Genomic DNA, 16,810 nt, shown 5'->3' with positions numbered 1-16,810 from the left:
TTCCTGCTCATAAAGTAGAAGGATCTAATTAAAGAAGATAACTGTTGAAAGATAGCTATCACACTGCTGTAATGATTCTTGCTAGTGCATTTCAGTGCTTTTGAGAAGGTTAAGCTATATTTTCACAGCTGTTTGGTTAACCTATAAGTTATCTGGGGAAAATGCAGGCTTGTGTGATACATTTTAAAGGATTTTACCTTTTGTAAGGGAATTGTTTTTGGTAATATTTTGTTTGAAATTACGCAGATCACGTATATAAATCTTTGGGGAAAATTAGCAGATGCTGTGGATATATGTTGTGAAGCACTAAAGTGATGCTGTAAGCTCTACGGGGATATAAAGTAATCAGATAAGCTGAGGTGTTAAGTGTGTGAATGGAGAGGAATAAAGAGAGTATGCAGCATAAATTCAATTGTTTTAGTTTGAACATTGGTTAGAAAGAAAGTAGTGATTTTCAGGAAAATCAAATTTCTTGTTGCAGCATAGCCATATTTCTCAAGCACTGACCAACATAAGGGGAAGTTGGGACACATGTCAGTAACTGCTCCATAATAACTATTAAAAATAGGTGTCTGCTATAAGCATGAGCTAGGGAAGGAAATAAAGAAAGGTTCCCAATTGCTTCTTATACAAATGAGTCATATGAAATGTTTAAAGATCTTTTCAAGAGTTTTCCTGGGAAATCTGAAGAAAAAAAAAAAGATTAAGTTTTAAATTGTTGACTCTCCCTTTGCTGTTTGGGTTCATGTCTTCAGAGAGACATAACCTAGAAATATCAGACGTCTTTTTTTTTTTTTCCGCCTTCAGGCCAGAAATACATTTTAGGTTTTTTTTTTTCTTTTTGAGAGTAAGGGAGTAGATCTGTAGATGAGGAATAAATAGAAACATTAAAATATAATAAATTCTACAGGAAAATTGGTGCACAATGTATTCCTTTACTGAGGATGTAAGTAGAAAATAAGAATTGGCAATGTTCTACTTAAAGAACAACATAGAAATTATTTGTCTTCATTTGTAATTCTCCTGTCCAGAAGCTCCAATATATATCATTGCTGGAATGAACTGTCTCATTAATGAAAAGATTGTGAAGATCCTGAAGGAGATACTGGATACAACATCCTTGACCCAGCTCTTTATCTCTTGCTCAGTACTGGCAGGAGGAGAGGATCAGTTTTTCTGACAGAAATATATATAAAAAAACAATAATTGTCACAACATAGTTTCTCTTTGGCTGCCGGGAAAAATCTCTCAACTGTTTTGAGAATTTACATGATTATTCAGATTATGAAGATCTCTTATTTCTGCATATGAAAACAAAGAAAATATATTAAAAAGTGTTAAAATATTGAAACATTCCTGATCCTTAATATTGTTCTGGCTGATGCCTTCTTGGCTTCTGCTTCTTACAGATTCACATACTGTATTTAATTTTGCCTTGGTGTTTTGAGAGAACATTACCCATTAAAAAAAAAAAAAAAAAAAAAAGTAGGTAATGAAAAAGCCTTTCAGACTTGAGTTTCCAAAGTTACACCCTAATGAAGCAACCTGACTTTTAAAGCTGCAAAGTACCTACAGTTCTTGTCTTCATTCTTTCTAGTTTTGACCAATGTACCTTTGGCTACATCAGAGAGACAGCTACTAAGAGCATTCAGGGATTCGTCTGCACATTAACTAGGTGAGTATAGTGTGTTCTTTGTCCTGTAGAAAAAAGAAACTATGCTCATTGCAGACTCGCCATATTGGTCCTAGTCATAATCATAACTGTATATTATTCAGGAATTTGTCAAACTGAGGACAGAGAAGACATTAACAAGTACATGAAACTCCCTGTCTGGAGCACAAACTCACGTCAGTTTATTTTCTTCTGCCATAGTCTTGAAAAGATAAAACTCCTGTTTTCCTACCCCCTGTAATCCAATCATTGTAGAGAATCATTTCTAATCATCCATAGAGAAATGGTGAAAATATCTGGGGAACGGATCCTTTAAAACTTTAATTTTAATGTTAGTTACAATACTAATAAGAGGATGGTGAAAAGTCAGAAAAATGTAATGGTGAGAAGGTTTATGTATGAATCGAATTCTACTATATTAAAAATTTACTAAACTATTGTTAGAAACTTGCTTGCATAGACTTTGTGCATAGCAAAATGAAATTCATTACTTGTACAAATTCCAATGTATTTGTACTTCACAATTCATTAATGTTATTAATCCCTTATAACTATCTCCTAAGCATGAAATAAGGTAAAATGAAGCTGATCTGGATGAATTTGATTACAGCTTAAACAAAATGCTACCGGAAACAATGCGATTCTTTCTATTGTTTTCAATAGCCTTTGGATCAGGCTTTAAACAATTCTAATATTTAAATATAATTCTTTGTCTTAATTTTGTTATTCTGGAAGTGATAAATAGATAAAAAGAACTCTAGTCTAAAATGCAAACTAATTCTTCTATTTGAAATAAGTCTGCTGATGTAACTTTTACATGAATTAGATCTACCCAATCTTTTACTCTTTTGTTCCCAAATTGATTAGAATTCACTTTACAGATTATGAATCAAGCCTCATTGTCTCGGATTCTAATGTTCCTCTTCAGTTCCAGGTTGCCTTCCTCCCTCCCCCCCCAGTTATTTAAAGGCAAAATCATTCAACTCACCTGGTTTGACTCAAATCAGAACAGAAGAAGTTTATCGATTTGTTAGTGGCTTGCAATCAGTGAACTATACATTCAGAATCAATATCAACAAATAAACCTTATGAAATGTTGATAAATACCTACACATATCTTAGCACCTTCAATAGCTAATCTCAAAATATTCCATTCCCTTCCTCCCTGCACGTTATGTGCACTCCCACACATACATTTCAACATAGAAAATAGTTGAAATACAAGCTGGTGATAAAGAGTCTACTCACAATAACGTTCCTACTCAGCCTCCCTCTGGGATTCTGCCCAGTCGGAATAGAAGGGCTTTTTAAATGAAGAAACAAAACGAGCTACCCTCATACAAGGAAAGGGAAGGGAAGGGAAGGGAAGGGAAGGGAAGGGAAGGGAACGGAAGGGAAGGGAAGGGAAGGGAAGGAAATCAGACTAGAAAGTAATTGTTCAACATGATGTATTTAAACAAAAATGAAACGAGTAAAGAGGCATGAAACCTGATGTAACACAGAGCATCAGTGCAACCACATGGATCTCCCGGAAGTTGAGCACAACAGAATTATGAGGAACACATCTGTTGCCAGGGCAAAAGAATGTTAAAACTGATTTGTCACTAAGGAAAAGAAAAAACTGAACAAAATTTGTGTTTTCTCAGTGTTGTCTATCTTTTATAAAATGTAAAGGGTTATTAAAATTCTGTTACGAAGAGGTTTTGTTTGTTTCTTTGTTTTATGTTACAATAAATTAAATGGATAGAAGGAAAAAGTAGTTACATGAACATTTATAAATCCAGAAGTTAGGAGTGCACAGTTTTAGGTTTAGATTAAACCAGCAGAGAAACAAAACTTGTCTGTGAAGACTGGACTCAGCTACTTTCTGTACTGTTCACAGGTAGTGGAGAGGTTGGATTTAGGTTCAGTTTACAGTTTAGTATAGGTAATGAATAAAACGACACATTTTACCCAAAATGTAGAACATTTTTCTACAAGTAGTAGTGATTACTTTAGTGAATCTATACACCCTAGCAGTGAATAATCAATGCAATTAAAAGTTCAAATATATTTCAAGCTCACTGAGAATGAAATGTTGGATTCTATTGTCACACTTTCTGAGAAATGAAATGAAGTGGTAGCTTTGTTTTTTTCTGTATGCTTTAATCTGCTTTACATGGCTAAAACTAGTATAAAAATGTTTTATTGGTGTGAAAAATGGCTCTGTTTAGTGAATTCATCTAAATAATTATTTATAAGTCATACAATAGGTGCTTATAAGAGTTTGAGAAACCTTCTTTTCTTGAATACTTCTGAAAATAAATAGTAGAGATGCTTTCTTCAGAAAAGATAATGTTGGTCTGTATTTCTAATACAGATTATAATCTATGATTTATTTTTAGAAGCCTGAAAAGTTTTAGCTGAAATGGCTCTGTAATACAAACCAACAACTCCAGCACAAATTATGAAAATTAAAACCTTCATGAGATTTTGGACGGGGGAAAAAACAGAAAAAAAAGAGAAGAAAGGAAACATCATAGCTTCACATTGTATGTACCATCAGATACATTGTTCTAAGGTATGGTTCTATGAATTAATCATTCTATTATTGAAAAAGACAAAAGCTATTTGAGTAGTATGCTGAATCCTGTGCTACTGTTATAGTCGTGTACCTAAACGTTTCATAAAGAGTATTTGGCAATCTTTAAACTTTAAAATATGGACTTCTCTGTAGAAGACCTCATGGGTCCCATCCACAGATGATGCCTTGATTTCAAATGTACAAGTTCTGGGCAGTTATAAACCAAACTAAAATTGATTTTCAGTTTTTTTTTATGCATCAAAGTGTTGAGACTTTCAGATTAGGAAAGGAAGCATGCTCCACTGTGAATTCTTTTTCAAATGGCATTAAGCCAACTCATTTTTAGATCACAGGATCATAAAAGAGTGTAGTTTGAAATCATGGATCCTTATTTTCAGGTTTAAAAATGCATCTGTACTCTCCTAACTCAAATCTAAGCAGAGGGAGTGTGTAACTGGCACCCTAGAACAATCTGACAGCTGTTTCGTAAATAATAAAAAACCCCAGTACTTGTGAATGTGCATCTTACACATGCCATCCAGGAAAGTGTGGGACTCTGAATGGTGAAGCCCACAGAAGAGTGCTTTGCTCTGTGGTGCTCCCTAGGAGTTAATGAAGCCTGGGTGCACCATGGCCAGAGCCACCACACTGCGGGATTGCTGTAGCCTGGGGCAACAGCCTCCAACATCCTCATGATTGACAAATCCAGACAAACAAGTGACATTGCAGACATACGCCTTAAACATCCCAGTGCTGTGGAGCCGTTCCCCTCAGAAGGACCTGCCAGTGGATGTATTGTTGCCAAGGGAGCAGTGCTGTGGGCTGAGCACCATGTTCCCTGTTGATATGCACACTTTATTGACTAGATATGTACGCTGTTATTGACTAGCAGGCTGAACAGACCCAGCTCTTGCAGCTTTTCCTCATAGGAGAGATGCTCCAGTCCCCTCATCATCTTTGTAGCCCTCCGCTGGACTCGCTCCAGTAGTGCCATGTCTCTCTTGTCCTGGGGAGCCCAGAACTGGACACAGGACTCCAGGTGTGGCTTCAACAGGGCTGAGCAGAGGGGCAGGATCACCTGCCTCCACTTGTGGGCAACACTCTTCCCAGTGCAACCCCAGGATCCCCTTGGCCTTCTTGACCACAAGGGCACACTGCTGGCTCATGCTCCACTTGTTGTCCACCAGCACTCCCAGGGCCTTCTCTGCAGAGCTGCTTTCCAGCAGGTCAACCCCCAGCCTGTACACGTGCAGGGGGTTATTCCTGCCCAAGTGCAGGGCCCTGCACTTGCCTTTGTGGAACTTCAGGAGGTCCCTCTCTTCCCAGCTCTCCAGCCTGTCCAGTTGCCTCTGAATGGCAGCACAGCCTTCTGGTGTGTCAGCCACTCCTCCCAGTTTTGGATCATCAGCAAACTTGCTGAGGGTGCACTTTGTCCCTTCATCCAGGTTACTGATGAGTAAGTTGAACAAGACTGGACCCAGGACTGATCCCTGGAGTGCACTGCTAGCTACAGACCTCCAACTAGACTCTGCACCACTGACCCTCTGAGCTCTGCCAATCAGCCAGTTCTCACTCTACCTCACCGTCCAGCCCGCACTTCCTGAGTTTTCCTATGAGACTGTTATGGGAGACAGTGTTAAAAGCCTTTCCAGAGGGAATCTCTTAAACATATATATCACTATGTTTGAAAATATTTCAAAAGATATTTAAAGATGTTAATGACATTTGTTGCTGTTGTTGTTGTTTCTTCTTGTTCATTCCACTTTCATTGCACTTGCCAGGAAAGTACCAGCATCAAGATGCGCCCAGCATCTCCCTTATCCAACCAGTTATGATATTTAAAATGTAGTTGGGTGCTATGATTCAGAACTAGACTTCTTCTCCATGTAATTTACACTGCCCTTGTACCCCTTGATATGCTGCTGCTTTTTCCAGCCCGTAGAAAGCAATCATACCACAAAGATTTACTTGTTTCTGCCAACTTTTTTTTTTTTTTTGAAAGTTAGTAAGTTGTCTAGACTTCTTAAATGCTCTTTCAAGCTTTCTGACACATCTGTATGCAATGGGAGAACAACATAGCAAAGACATTGTTTTTTGGTGCAGTCCTTTGTTATAGCAAGTGCAGCTGTTAGGAAGTTGCATGTCTCTTATGAAGAAAAGAGCAGAAGAATGTTCTCTGTTGCCTAATTTTCATTTACTACTGCTATTGCATTATCCTAAGATGGTATCTTATTATTTTTTCTTAAGAGCATAAAATGCGGTAGTACAACAGTAACTGTTTCTGACTTTTTTGGTAGTTGTTTTCTGACATTTGCTGAAGTGCTGTATCCAACACAATTACCACTATTTATAAGCAGAGAGGTTTTGCTATCAGGGATTTAACCTTTCTTCCTCTCTCTCTCTCTCCTTTTTTTTTTTTTTTTATTTCATTGTTTCTAAGGATAAAAGGTGGGCATAGTGCTAACCTTGCAGATAGTCTATTAAGCTATTACTTGGAGCAGTCATCCAGAAGGTAGTGTGATTGGGACACAGGTGGCACTCTCCTGTACTCATCAGATATGCCATATACATGTTTATATGATATAAAATAATGTATATGTGTATCAGCAATTAATTTTTTTTTTTTTACTACCTAGAAACTGTGTGTATCTTTTTCTAGCTATCTTTCTTTGCTGTGTCTAATTTTCAATTGACTGCAATAACATCAAACATCAAATTCTTTATAGAAACACTCACAGGTTAAACAAAAATTATTTTCCCAGCATGTGTTCTTACCACCAAGATACGATTCTAGATACCTAACTGTTCTGTTGAAATTCTTTTACTGTGCAACATTTATTAGGTATGCATAATGAAATTGCTGGTACTGCTAATTTCAGCAGTAGTTTAAAAGTGGCCTTGATTGCTGAATTCATAAAGATATTATCTGTAACAGATTATTTGACTTGATTAGTTGCACCTTACCACTTTAAAATCTGTGTGCATAGAGGTAGATGAAAACAACCCAGAAACCCTCAGTCGTATTAATTTGCTGCACCTTTACGACGACTGCATAGTATAGGATAAAGACAAATTCTTAGGAATTTTTGTCCAACACACACCATGAGCCTCCTGCACTAACCTCTCTCCCAATGGGATCATTGCTGTGTGTTACTCTTTTCCAGTTGTTTAGTCAGTAATCAGAGATGAGGAAGATAAGCCATTCTCTTTTCCTTGCAAGGAGATCAGACAGACCTGTTATTTTTTAGAACTGAGATAATAAATTACATACTTCAACAAGGATGTAAGAGAATTGAAAATAATAGGAATAATCTGATGGATTGGGAAGGACAGCCACAGGTCTAATTTTTTGTGTTGCTGCACTGGACCACATTGAGGCTAGCTCAAAGCAGACTAAGTAACGTTATTAAGCAGTGTAGCTCTTGAAAAAATCTCCAGTCACAGGTCTACTCTAGAGACTATTCAGCTTCATTTACCCCTCCCCCTTTACACTGCCTGTACGTAAATGATAGGTTGAGCAGATTTACAGGACAAATCTCAGCCATCTATGTACCTAACACTTATTTAGACTTCAAGTTTCTATTGTATTTAATTGGAATTGGCCCTCTAAACTCTGGAAATTCTTAACCTTAAACACTGCAACAGTATCATCCTCCAGTGTTTTGTATTTCCATAGGCTATTATGGGATTCTAGGCTCTTAAGTATGTTAGGTTTCTTCTAGGTGCCCATAGCTTGGGAAGGTGATGCTTGGCTTTGGAAAACAGATACTGAAGGAAATTGATCTATCTCTGATATTTCTGGTCTTTCATCAGACTGGTCATCTGATGAACTGTATTTTGAAATCATGAACATAAAAGAGAACTAAAAACTGCTGACCTGGCAGTGTGCAAGTTGCACAGGTAGTGTGGAACTTCACGGTTTGCAGAACAACAAATCAACTAAACTGCAAAGCTACATAAACCAAGGCTACCTAAACAAGTTAAGAAATGTCTGTTATTCCAAAAAAAAAAAAAAAAAACCAACAAAGCAAGAATCAAAACATGAGTCTGGGCAAACTCCAATCCAATATATATCCAATATATATAATGGCCTGGTATATTGAAAATAGTCGCAGGCACTGGAATTTGATCAACTCTTTTGTTAATTGTTAAAATGGCCCCAGGTAGGCTTTTGGCCTATGCCAGCTACTGGTGTCCCCAAAAATTCCTAGGGATGGCTGAAGAATTAGCATGGCCAGACACCGTTCCTAACAGACAGTTTTCATTTGCCCACCCATTTCGGAGAGTAAGAGAGTTTAGATTAGCCTGCATTTTGGGCGGTTCCATGCCACTCATCAGGCCACATACTTAATATATCATTAAAGATATAGCTAACGTGGACAAACAGGAGTGAAATGATATCTTTAAAACCTTCATGATAATGTGGAGCAATCAGTGTAAAAAGATAGAGGGCATATACCTATTTCAAGCTGGACACAAATAAGTGAGACGTTGTGGTGGCACAATAAGATATAAAAACACTGGGAGAAAAGCTAAATGGGTAGAAAGAGTTAAATGGATAAAACAGGCTAACAGTAATGAAGAAATCCCTAGTTAGGGAGTATATGAAGAAATTTTACAGGGAAATGGCAAATTGTAAAAGACGCCATTTATAAAAATATCACAGTGAAAAAAAGCAAACTAAATAGTCGTAATAGGCATTAAAATTTGTCAAGAGTTTCACCTCATCAACAGAATGCACTAATTGCATGTATGTAAAAAAAATGTACAAGCTGGAGAGGCTAGCAATAAATAATAATTAAGGAAGACTTTTAAAATGTGTCTGAAACCATGAGAAAACTCTCAAAAAAGATTCAGTCAGCACTCCAAAAGTCCATTTATTCCACAGTTAATTCTACAAGGAAAAATCCTCTTGTACATATGGAGAAGTGAGAAGAAGGACTGGGTAGGATAATTGCTTTGAGCGTCTTGACCAAGCAAGAAAATGAGGAGAAGCTTACTGACAGCTTTGGCAGACAGAGAGAGGAAATAAAACCATATACTCTATCTTTGTAAAGAAAACCAAATGGATAAAATGCACGCATCAGATAAAACACTTTCCATTATACACACAGGGAAAAGTTCTGAGATACATCCTGATACCAAGTACATAGTCCACTTATCAATCTTCTCAGTAAAGATTTTTTTTTTTTTTTTTTAGTATAAGACGAGAAAGGATAGAGCAGAGGTAGGAGAGGAGAGGGAATAAGAGAGAGGGAAGGGTAGGGAAGGCAACAGAGAGGGGAGATATGGCCACAAGTTTAAACAGTTTTCAAAAGAAGTAGAGATTTGATTGGAGGCTAAAGAAGTAAAAAAAAAAAGAATAAACTGCGTATAAGGGAAAAGGCATAGCCAACCAAAACCCAAACACAGAAAATAATAGCTCAAACTTATGGAGAAAAGGGTAAGTCACACTAAAACTGAAGCTGGAATTACTGTTAACTTATCAGTCTAGAATGGCTCCTTTTAATATTGAAGAATTCATGCCTTACCCTGGGATTTGAATAAATAACCTGTGAAAACTATCATGCAAATTTGACTAAGGTACATGGGAACTATAAAGAACAGTTTTTAAAACCATCAGCCTAACAAGCATCATCCTTTTCCCTCTTTCATTCTTTCTTCTAAATGCAAAGATGAAAAAAAAACCACAGTGGGACAAAGGTCAAATGTGATTTTATACATGCCACCCTGGTAACAGAACTAAATGAGACAAGCACATAAATAACAATGTCATTTTAGAGAAAAAACATATTTTTAACTGGTAGGGCCTCAGCTCAGGGAGATAGCTAGAAAAAATATTTAAATTTACTTCCATAGAGTGATTTGCATAGAACACTTCTGGCTGTTTTTAGTAATTTAAATAAGAACTTTCAATACTAGATGTATTTCTAATTAAAAACGTATAAATATTGTATAAGATTGTACTGTATAAAATGTTCTTTAAAATGTTATAAAAAGGTAGATTTAAAAGACATCAATAAATCATTTAAAATTTCAATTACTTAAAAAAACATGGCCATAAATGGTTTAAGCTCACCTTGAACAATGGCATGAAGAAAGTGTTCACACTTGCCAAGAACAAAGGTGAGGAAAAATACTCCCTCACCTAAAACCAAACAGATGAGGATTTTCCTATATTGACTGAAATGTTATGAATTTTCCCTAATCAATTATTGTCACTTTCCTGGAACAATGTTACCAGAAGATAGCCAAGCTAGGAAAAAGTAGTCAAACACTAAATTTGCAAATTCTTCTGGAGTTTTTGGCATGCATATCAGATTTCAGGAGATCAGAATTTTGTAGTATATGTGAATTTTCTTTATCAGAAATGTAGATGCCCATGAAATTAATCAGGGGAGTATTAAGCTGTGTCTGTACAGGTAAATAAAATAGCTCATGGTCCAGTCTTTAGCCCTGAGAGGACTTTATGCAGTACAGCTCCCATGCACGTGGAAAGACTCTCTCCCTCCTCTCATAAAGTGACCCTGTTCATGATGCCTACTGGACCAGTTCCGGGTCTTTGCTAAGTCTCACACTGATGTGAGCATGGCCTCAGAGAGTGCTACCTAGCATGAGCCAAAATCCAGAAATGTACTGCAAGTTAAATGTAAGAATGAATGCATAACAATATTCAATATCATGACTAGCTCTGGTCACATTTAATTTTTAGCTCACTAAGTATTTCTGTTCTGGGCTGCTCCTAGTGTCTCTTTTAAAGGGAATTGAAAAGAGAGTCTCCTGTCCAGGGAGTTAACCCTTAACAGGGTGCATGAGAGTAAATTAGTGCCTTTTGATAGCTGGGCGTAGGTCTGACTTTGGTCTTTCATTTCTCACAATAGCCCTATCTGCTGAAACAGCCTAATTGTTCATAGAATTGGTCTCTGGTTTTACAAAGGCTAGTTGTATTTATAGGACTTAGATACCTCAAGCACCATTTTGCTGACTAACTAGTTGCTATCCCTAGATTTGTTGAAGTTGCTCCTGTAGTAAAGTCTTTCCTAAAAAACTATATATGCATGCTTTTAGCAAAACACACAATTTACATCTACACATTAACTTTGCATATTGCTAGTTACTTGAGAAAGCAACATTCTTATACAATTAGACATTTAAAAAGATATATGGAGTATGCTGCTTATTTCTAAGACTGGCATACTTGTATCTGAAGCAAATAAAAAACAGCAGGGAGTAAGTAAATAAGACAACAGCAAGAAAAAACATAGGAGGAAAAAACTGTTAAAAATCCATATTTTTGCTTGTTTGCAAAATCTTTTCAATGTGTTATTGAGAGGTGAAAAGTAGAACCGTGCCGCTATTTACAGAGGTATGTACAGAAATTAACAAATGTACAGAAAAAGGAAAATATATTTGAGATATTTTGTAATGGAATAAAATACATAATGCAGAAAAAGACTTTAGAGGCACTATATAACCTGTTCACTGGTTAAAACAGAAAAAAAAGAAAAATCGCAGAGACAGCTAAGGGTAGAAGTCTCATTAGATTTAAGTGATTAGCTTTTGATTTTCCTTCCTTTCATCTCGGCAGCCTTCCAGGTGCAATAACTATCTACAGAACAAGGAAAATCTAATATTCTTTCTTAACATTATCTCTGGGATAGTGACTTCTTAAACTCAAACTCAGATTTCAAAATTGAGAATTTTGTTCCAGAAGGCGAACCATGAAAGAGAAAAAAGATAGCAAATAGCCACCGATCACAGGTTTCTTAGACATAATGGAGTAAAGGAAAAAGGATTGTTTCAGGGAGTTTCATTAGGAAAAGCTACCTTTGGAGCAAAAGTTTAGGAATGTAATGAGAGTCCCTGGACTCTAACTGTAAAATATTTTGATAAAAGCGGATACTCCTCCGTATCTCTTTAAAAAAAAAAAAAAGAAACTCTGGAAATGAGGAAAATGTTTTAAATCAATTGTGGCAAGAGATACTCTAAAAGCATGTAAACAAAAGGAAAAACAACAAAAAACCCTTTCTTCCCCTGAAAAGTATACACATGATTTCAGAAACTAAAGATTGCTGTACATGCCTCTGAAGTTATAAAAGATGACTTAAAGGTAATGGATTTAGGAAATAAATACTATCTATCTAAACTATGCCTACACAATACTAACGCAGTGCTAGCACTTACAGGTTAGGAGATCTTAGGGTTACTGTTATCACTGCTCTAAAATCGTTGGCTGTACGTGCAGCATCTGTCAAAAAATGCTAACAAAATGCTGGGCATCATCAGGAAGGGCAGAGAGAATACTGTGGAAGGCATAATTTTGCTGCTAGATAAAACTTCGATGTGCACATACATTGAAAACTGCAAAGTTCTGAACTCTGCATCTGAGGGAGGATATAGCAGTCAGAAAAGGTACAGAAAAAAGCAACTAAAATGACCTAGGAGATGGAGCTCAACATGAATCTCTAACAAAGAGACAGTAAAACAAGCAGGACTCAGTTTAGAGAGAAGAAAGCTGAGGGATCTAGTCAAGCTTTAAAAAATCATGAATGCAGTAGATAATTTGACAACTGATTTTAAAAAAGAAAATACCTCTTTACAGAACTGGTTATGAACTTTTAGTGTTTGCTTGCACAGGCAGTAATGGAGGCAGACAGTAACAGCCGGTTAAAAACGGGATTACACAAATTCATGAACTGGGTCATCAGCAGATACCAGAAGGAGCAGGCAGGGATGTACCCTTCAGGAACCCCAGTACAACTACTGTGGATTTGGGAGACCGTAAAGGGAATGGTCTGCAGAAAACGTCCAGACTCATGTGCCTTCTCTTCTTAGTCTCTCCTATCGTTACCGCTCTAGGCAAAGTACTGGACTAGATGAACTGTCAGTCTGACCTAACTGGACATCACATTCTTCATTCTGGTCACACAAAATATGTAGCTAACAGAAGTAGTTTGCCTCACAAAGCCCGAGGAGTGCAATGATTTTGTATGAAATTTTTTGATAAAAGTATATAGCTATCTTGTACCTTTTAAAAAATATGAATCAGTGACAACTGAAGACATCAGGAAAATATTTCAGATAAATTGTGGAGAGAAACACTAAAAGTTCACAATACAATGTTAAAAGCACAAAGCAAAATGCCTTTTAATTACCTTTAATTATTCAATGAAATATAAAGAACACAGTTCTACAACACTTACTAACCTGAGATAGTCTTTATGTGTTGAGCTCAAACGATCTGAATCTTCCCTTCAGCAGCTGAAGAAGCAATTGAAATGGAATTTAAGAAAATGAGTAAGAACATGGATGACTGTCATATATTTTCTTCAAATCTAATGGAGTTACTTGGATGTGAGACCAAAATTGTGGATGGAAAACAAACAGATGATAAAGTATATCTGACCTTTCAAAATCCTTTAACAGACCTTTACAAGAAAGAAAAAAAAAAAAAAAAAGGAACAAAGTAGTCATACCAAAAAAAAAAAAAACCAACTATTGCTATAGGTCAAAAATAAGAAGAAAATCTAGAAGCACCAAATAGCATGGTAAAAATATAACAATAAGACATATCGCTTTCTGTACTGAGGATGGTATTCTTTATCCAATGCATTATTGATTCAGAAAAAGTGAATTTGAAAATTTTGACTTAAAATAGTATTGTATTAGTCAAATCTACAGTTATTAAAAATAAAACCTTCAGAAATTCTAAATACACTAGATTACTACAAGACTGATAAATAAATTTCAATTTTCAGAAATTCTGAGGAATACACGATGCTTTAAGATTTATCGAGTAGTCTAGAAGATGGTCTGCAGGATTCATTAATCCAGCCACCATATTTTTTTAGAAGAGTTAGGAAAGGATTACAGAGCAGTAAGAAAACCCTTCATATCCAAAAGCCTTACCCCTTGACTATTGGCATACTAAAACAGTTGGGACTGCTCTTGCTGTCATTGTTTATAACAATAATGGTCAGTATATGAGAGAAAGGAAAGAAGAATGAGGGAGCAACCCGTCTGAGGAGAATCTGTCCTTCCTACTTATTTCCACTATTCTTAGAGAAACAACTGAGCTGAAAATGTAAATTGTCTCTTATAGGTTAATTATCTATCTAATGGACCTACTGAAAATAATGGGTAACATGCACTGAAAAGTGTTAAGGCAGTGGTCATCTAAGTCCCCTGCTTGCAGCAAGTGTGTTTCTAAGGTCATATTCCCCCATCATAGGGGAAATAAAAAACACTAAACACTTTAAAGATAAAAGGAGCATAACAAAAACATGATGAGCAAAAGAATTAAGTTTGTAATATAAGTAATTTTGTGTTGTAACTAGGTAGTTTTTCATATTTATTTATTTTATTTATTTATTTATTTTGCTTTTCTTTGACATGTCTGCTCTTGCTGAACTAAAACCATGGAAATGAATAAAAAATAAACACAAACCAAGACGCTATTTATATTTTTCCAAACTAATAAAGGACCACAGGCAAATTTGAACAAATTATATTTATGCAGTTGGAAGTCTTTAGCTGAAAGAAATTCAAACCAAATTTGACCTTTAATTTTGTTTACTTTTTAGTATCCTAGAACTCAGTGTAATGAGATGTGACTGTCACAGCCTGTTACAGACTTTACAAACAGTGCCTAGACATATTAGAGATTGAAAAATATACATTTTCTGATCCCATCTTTTCTTTCTCAACTAAAATGAGGATCACAGGATAATTCAGGTGGGAAGGGACCTTGCTCAAAGCAGGGGCAGTTCTGAGGTCCCACCAGGCTGCTCAGGACTTTGTCCAGGTGGGTCTTGAAAAAATCCAAGGACGGAGACGCCCAATCTCTCTGGGTAACCTGTGCCACTGCCCAACTATCCTCACGGGGAAAAAATTTCTTCTTTTGCCCAGTTTGAACCTCCCTTCTTTAAATTTATGCCTGCTGCCTCTTACCCTCCTGTCCCAGACTGTTGTGAAGAGCCTGGCTTTATCTTACTGATGACCTCCCTTAGGTCAACAGCATGGGCTGCTGTTGGGTCCCCCCACAGCCATGTCTTCTCTAGGCTGAACTAGCCCTGGTCCTTCAGCCTCATATTCAGCTCACTGTTCCTCAGGCCCCAGGGCCAGTTTTCCAGAGCTGTCCCCTAGCCAATCAATCCCTAGCCTGTATCCGTGCCAGCCGGTCTTCCTTCCCAGGGGCAGGACTTTGCAGCACTTTGTCCTTGTTGAATTTCATTCAGGTTCCTGCTGGCCTATTCTTCCAGCCTGGCTCCAGCCAGGTCCCTCCAAACAGCAGCCCTCCAGCGTACCAACTAGTCCCCCTGCCAGTTTCGTGCCATCTGCAAACTTTACGAAGTGCACTGCATCACCTCCTCCAGGTCGCCGATAAAGATTTTAAACAAGACAGGCGCCCTGCAGTACTGCTCTTGTCACTGGCCTCCAGGTAGAGCACGACCTCTTAACCACTACCCTCCGAGGCCAACTATCCAACCAGTTTTTACCTGTCTAGCTGTCTACCCATCTAGACCATAATGTACCAACTTAAATACAAGAGAGAGTGTCGGCAGCCTTGCTAAAGTCAAGATTAAATGACATCCTACTACTCTCCCCTTGTCCAAAAATTATTTTTGTCATAGAGGGAAATAAGGCTGGATTCTTAATTTACCCTTCAGATCGTTGCACAGTAAGTCCAGAGTATAATAATCAAAGAGATGTTTGTGTGATAGCGTACTAAAATGCAGTAATAGCAACATTCGCTACCCTCAGCAAAACAGTCCAGAAAAAAAGAAATTTCCTAATTTATAGTATTATCTGTAAAATTTATTGCAGATTACTGATTATTTGCAAATAACTGAAGGAATAAATACAATTAAACCTCAAGGTTCCCTCCACACAGAATATACTGTGCTCATTTAATTTGACGAGTGTGTTGCTATTTTAATTAGTTATGATACAACTGTAAATTATGCTAATAAATCAGGGATGAGTATCCTACTAAAGCAAAACGTCGAAGTAATATGAGCTCCCACCACAGCTTTCTGCTCCTATTAAATCTTCTCGGGAAAAAGCGAAATAAAACAACCAGATTACAAATGAAGGAAGCGGGAGTTCACAGACACTGCAGAGATGAAGGATCCCACTCAAAAGTTCTGTCCGGTTGCAGAGCAAGGGAAACAAATGACAACGGGTAAAATACGTACAAAGAATGCTAAATAAGGTGACTGCAGAGAACGACACGGCTCTCATACATATTGCCCTTGCTGAGATTGCTCCAAGGCAGGAGGAACCACTCAGGCTAGGGTGACACAGTCTTTATTAACGAAGCTCTTCAAGCACAGTTTGCAGTCGTCGGGTGAGTTTTAGACGCCGAAGCTCCTGCGCATCCACCGCGAACAGGCACTGCTCTGCGGTTAAAGGTGCTGCAAACCCAGGAACCGCCAGGAGCCGGTCGGAGCCGGTCAGAGCCGGTCGGAGCCGGTTCTGCCTTCCACCCCCCCCCCCCACACACACACATAGTCTCACATAACTCTCGCCCACCCGCCCCGGCGGGAGCTGCCGCTCGCTCAGGCCCTGCCACG

The sequence above is a fragment of the Struthio camelus genome, chromosome 1, assembly GCF_040807025.1.
Source record: "Struthio camelus isolate bStrCam1 chromosome 1, bStrCam1.hap1, whole genome shotgun sequence".
NCBI classification, from domain to species: Eukaryota; Metazoa; Chordata; class Aves; order Struthioniformes; family Struthionidae; genus Struthio; species Struthio camelus.
The sequence above is the reverse complement of the archived record's forward strand: the minus strand, read 5'-3'. Positions refer to the sequence as shown.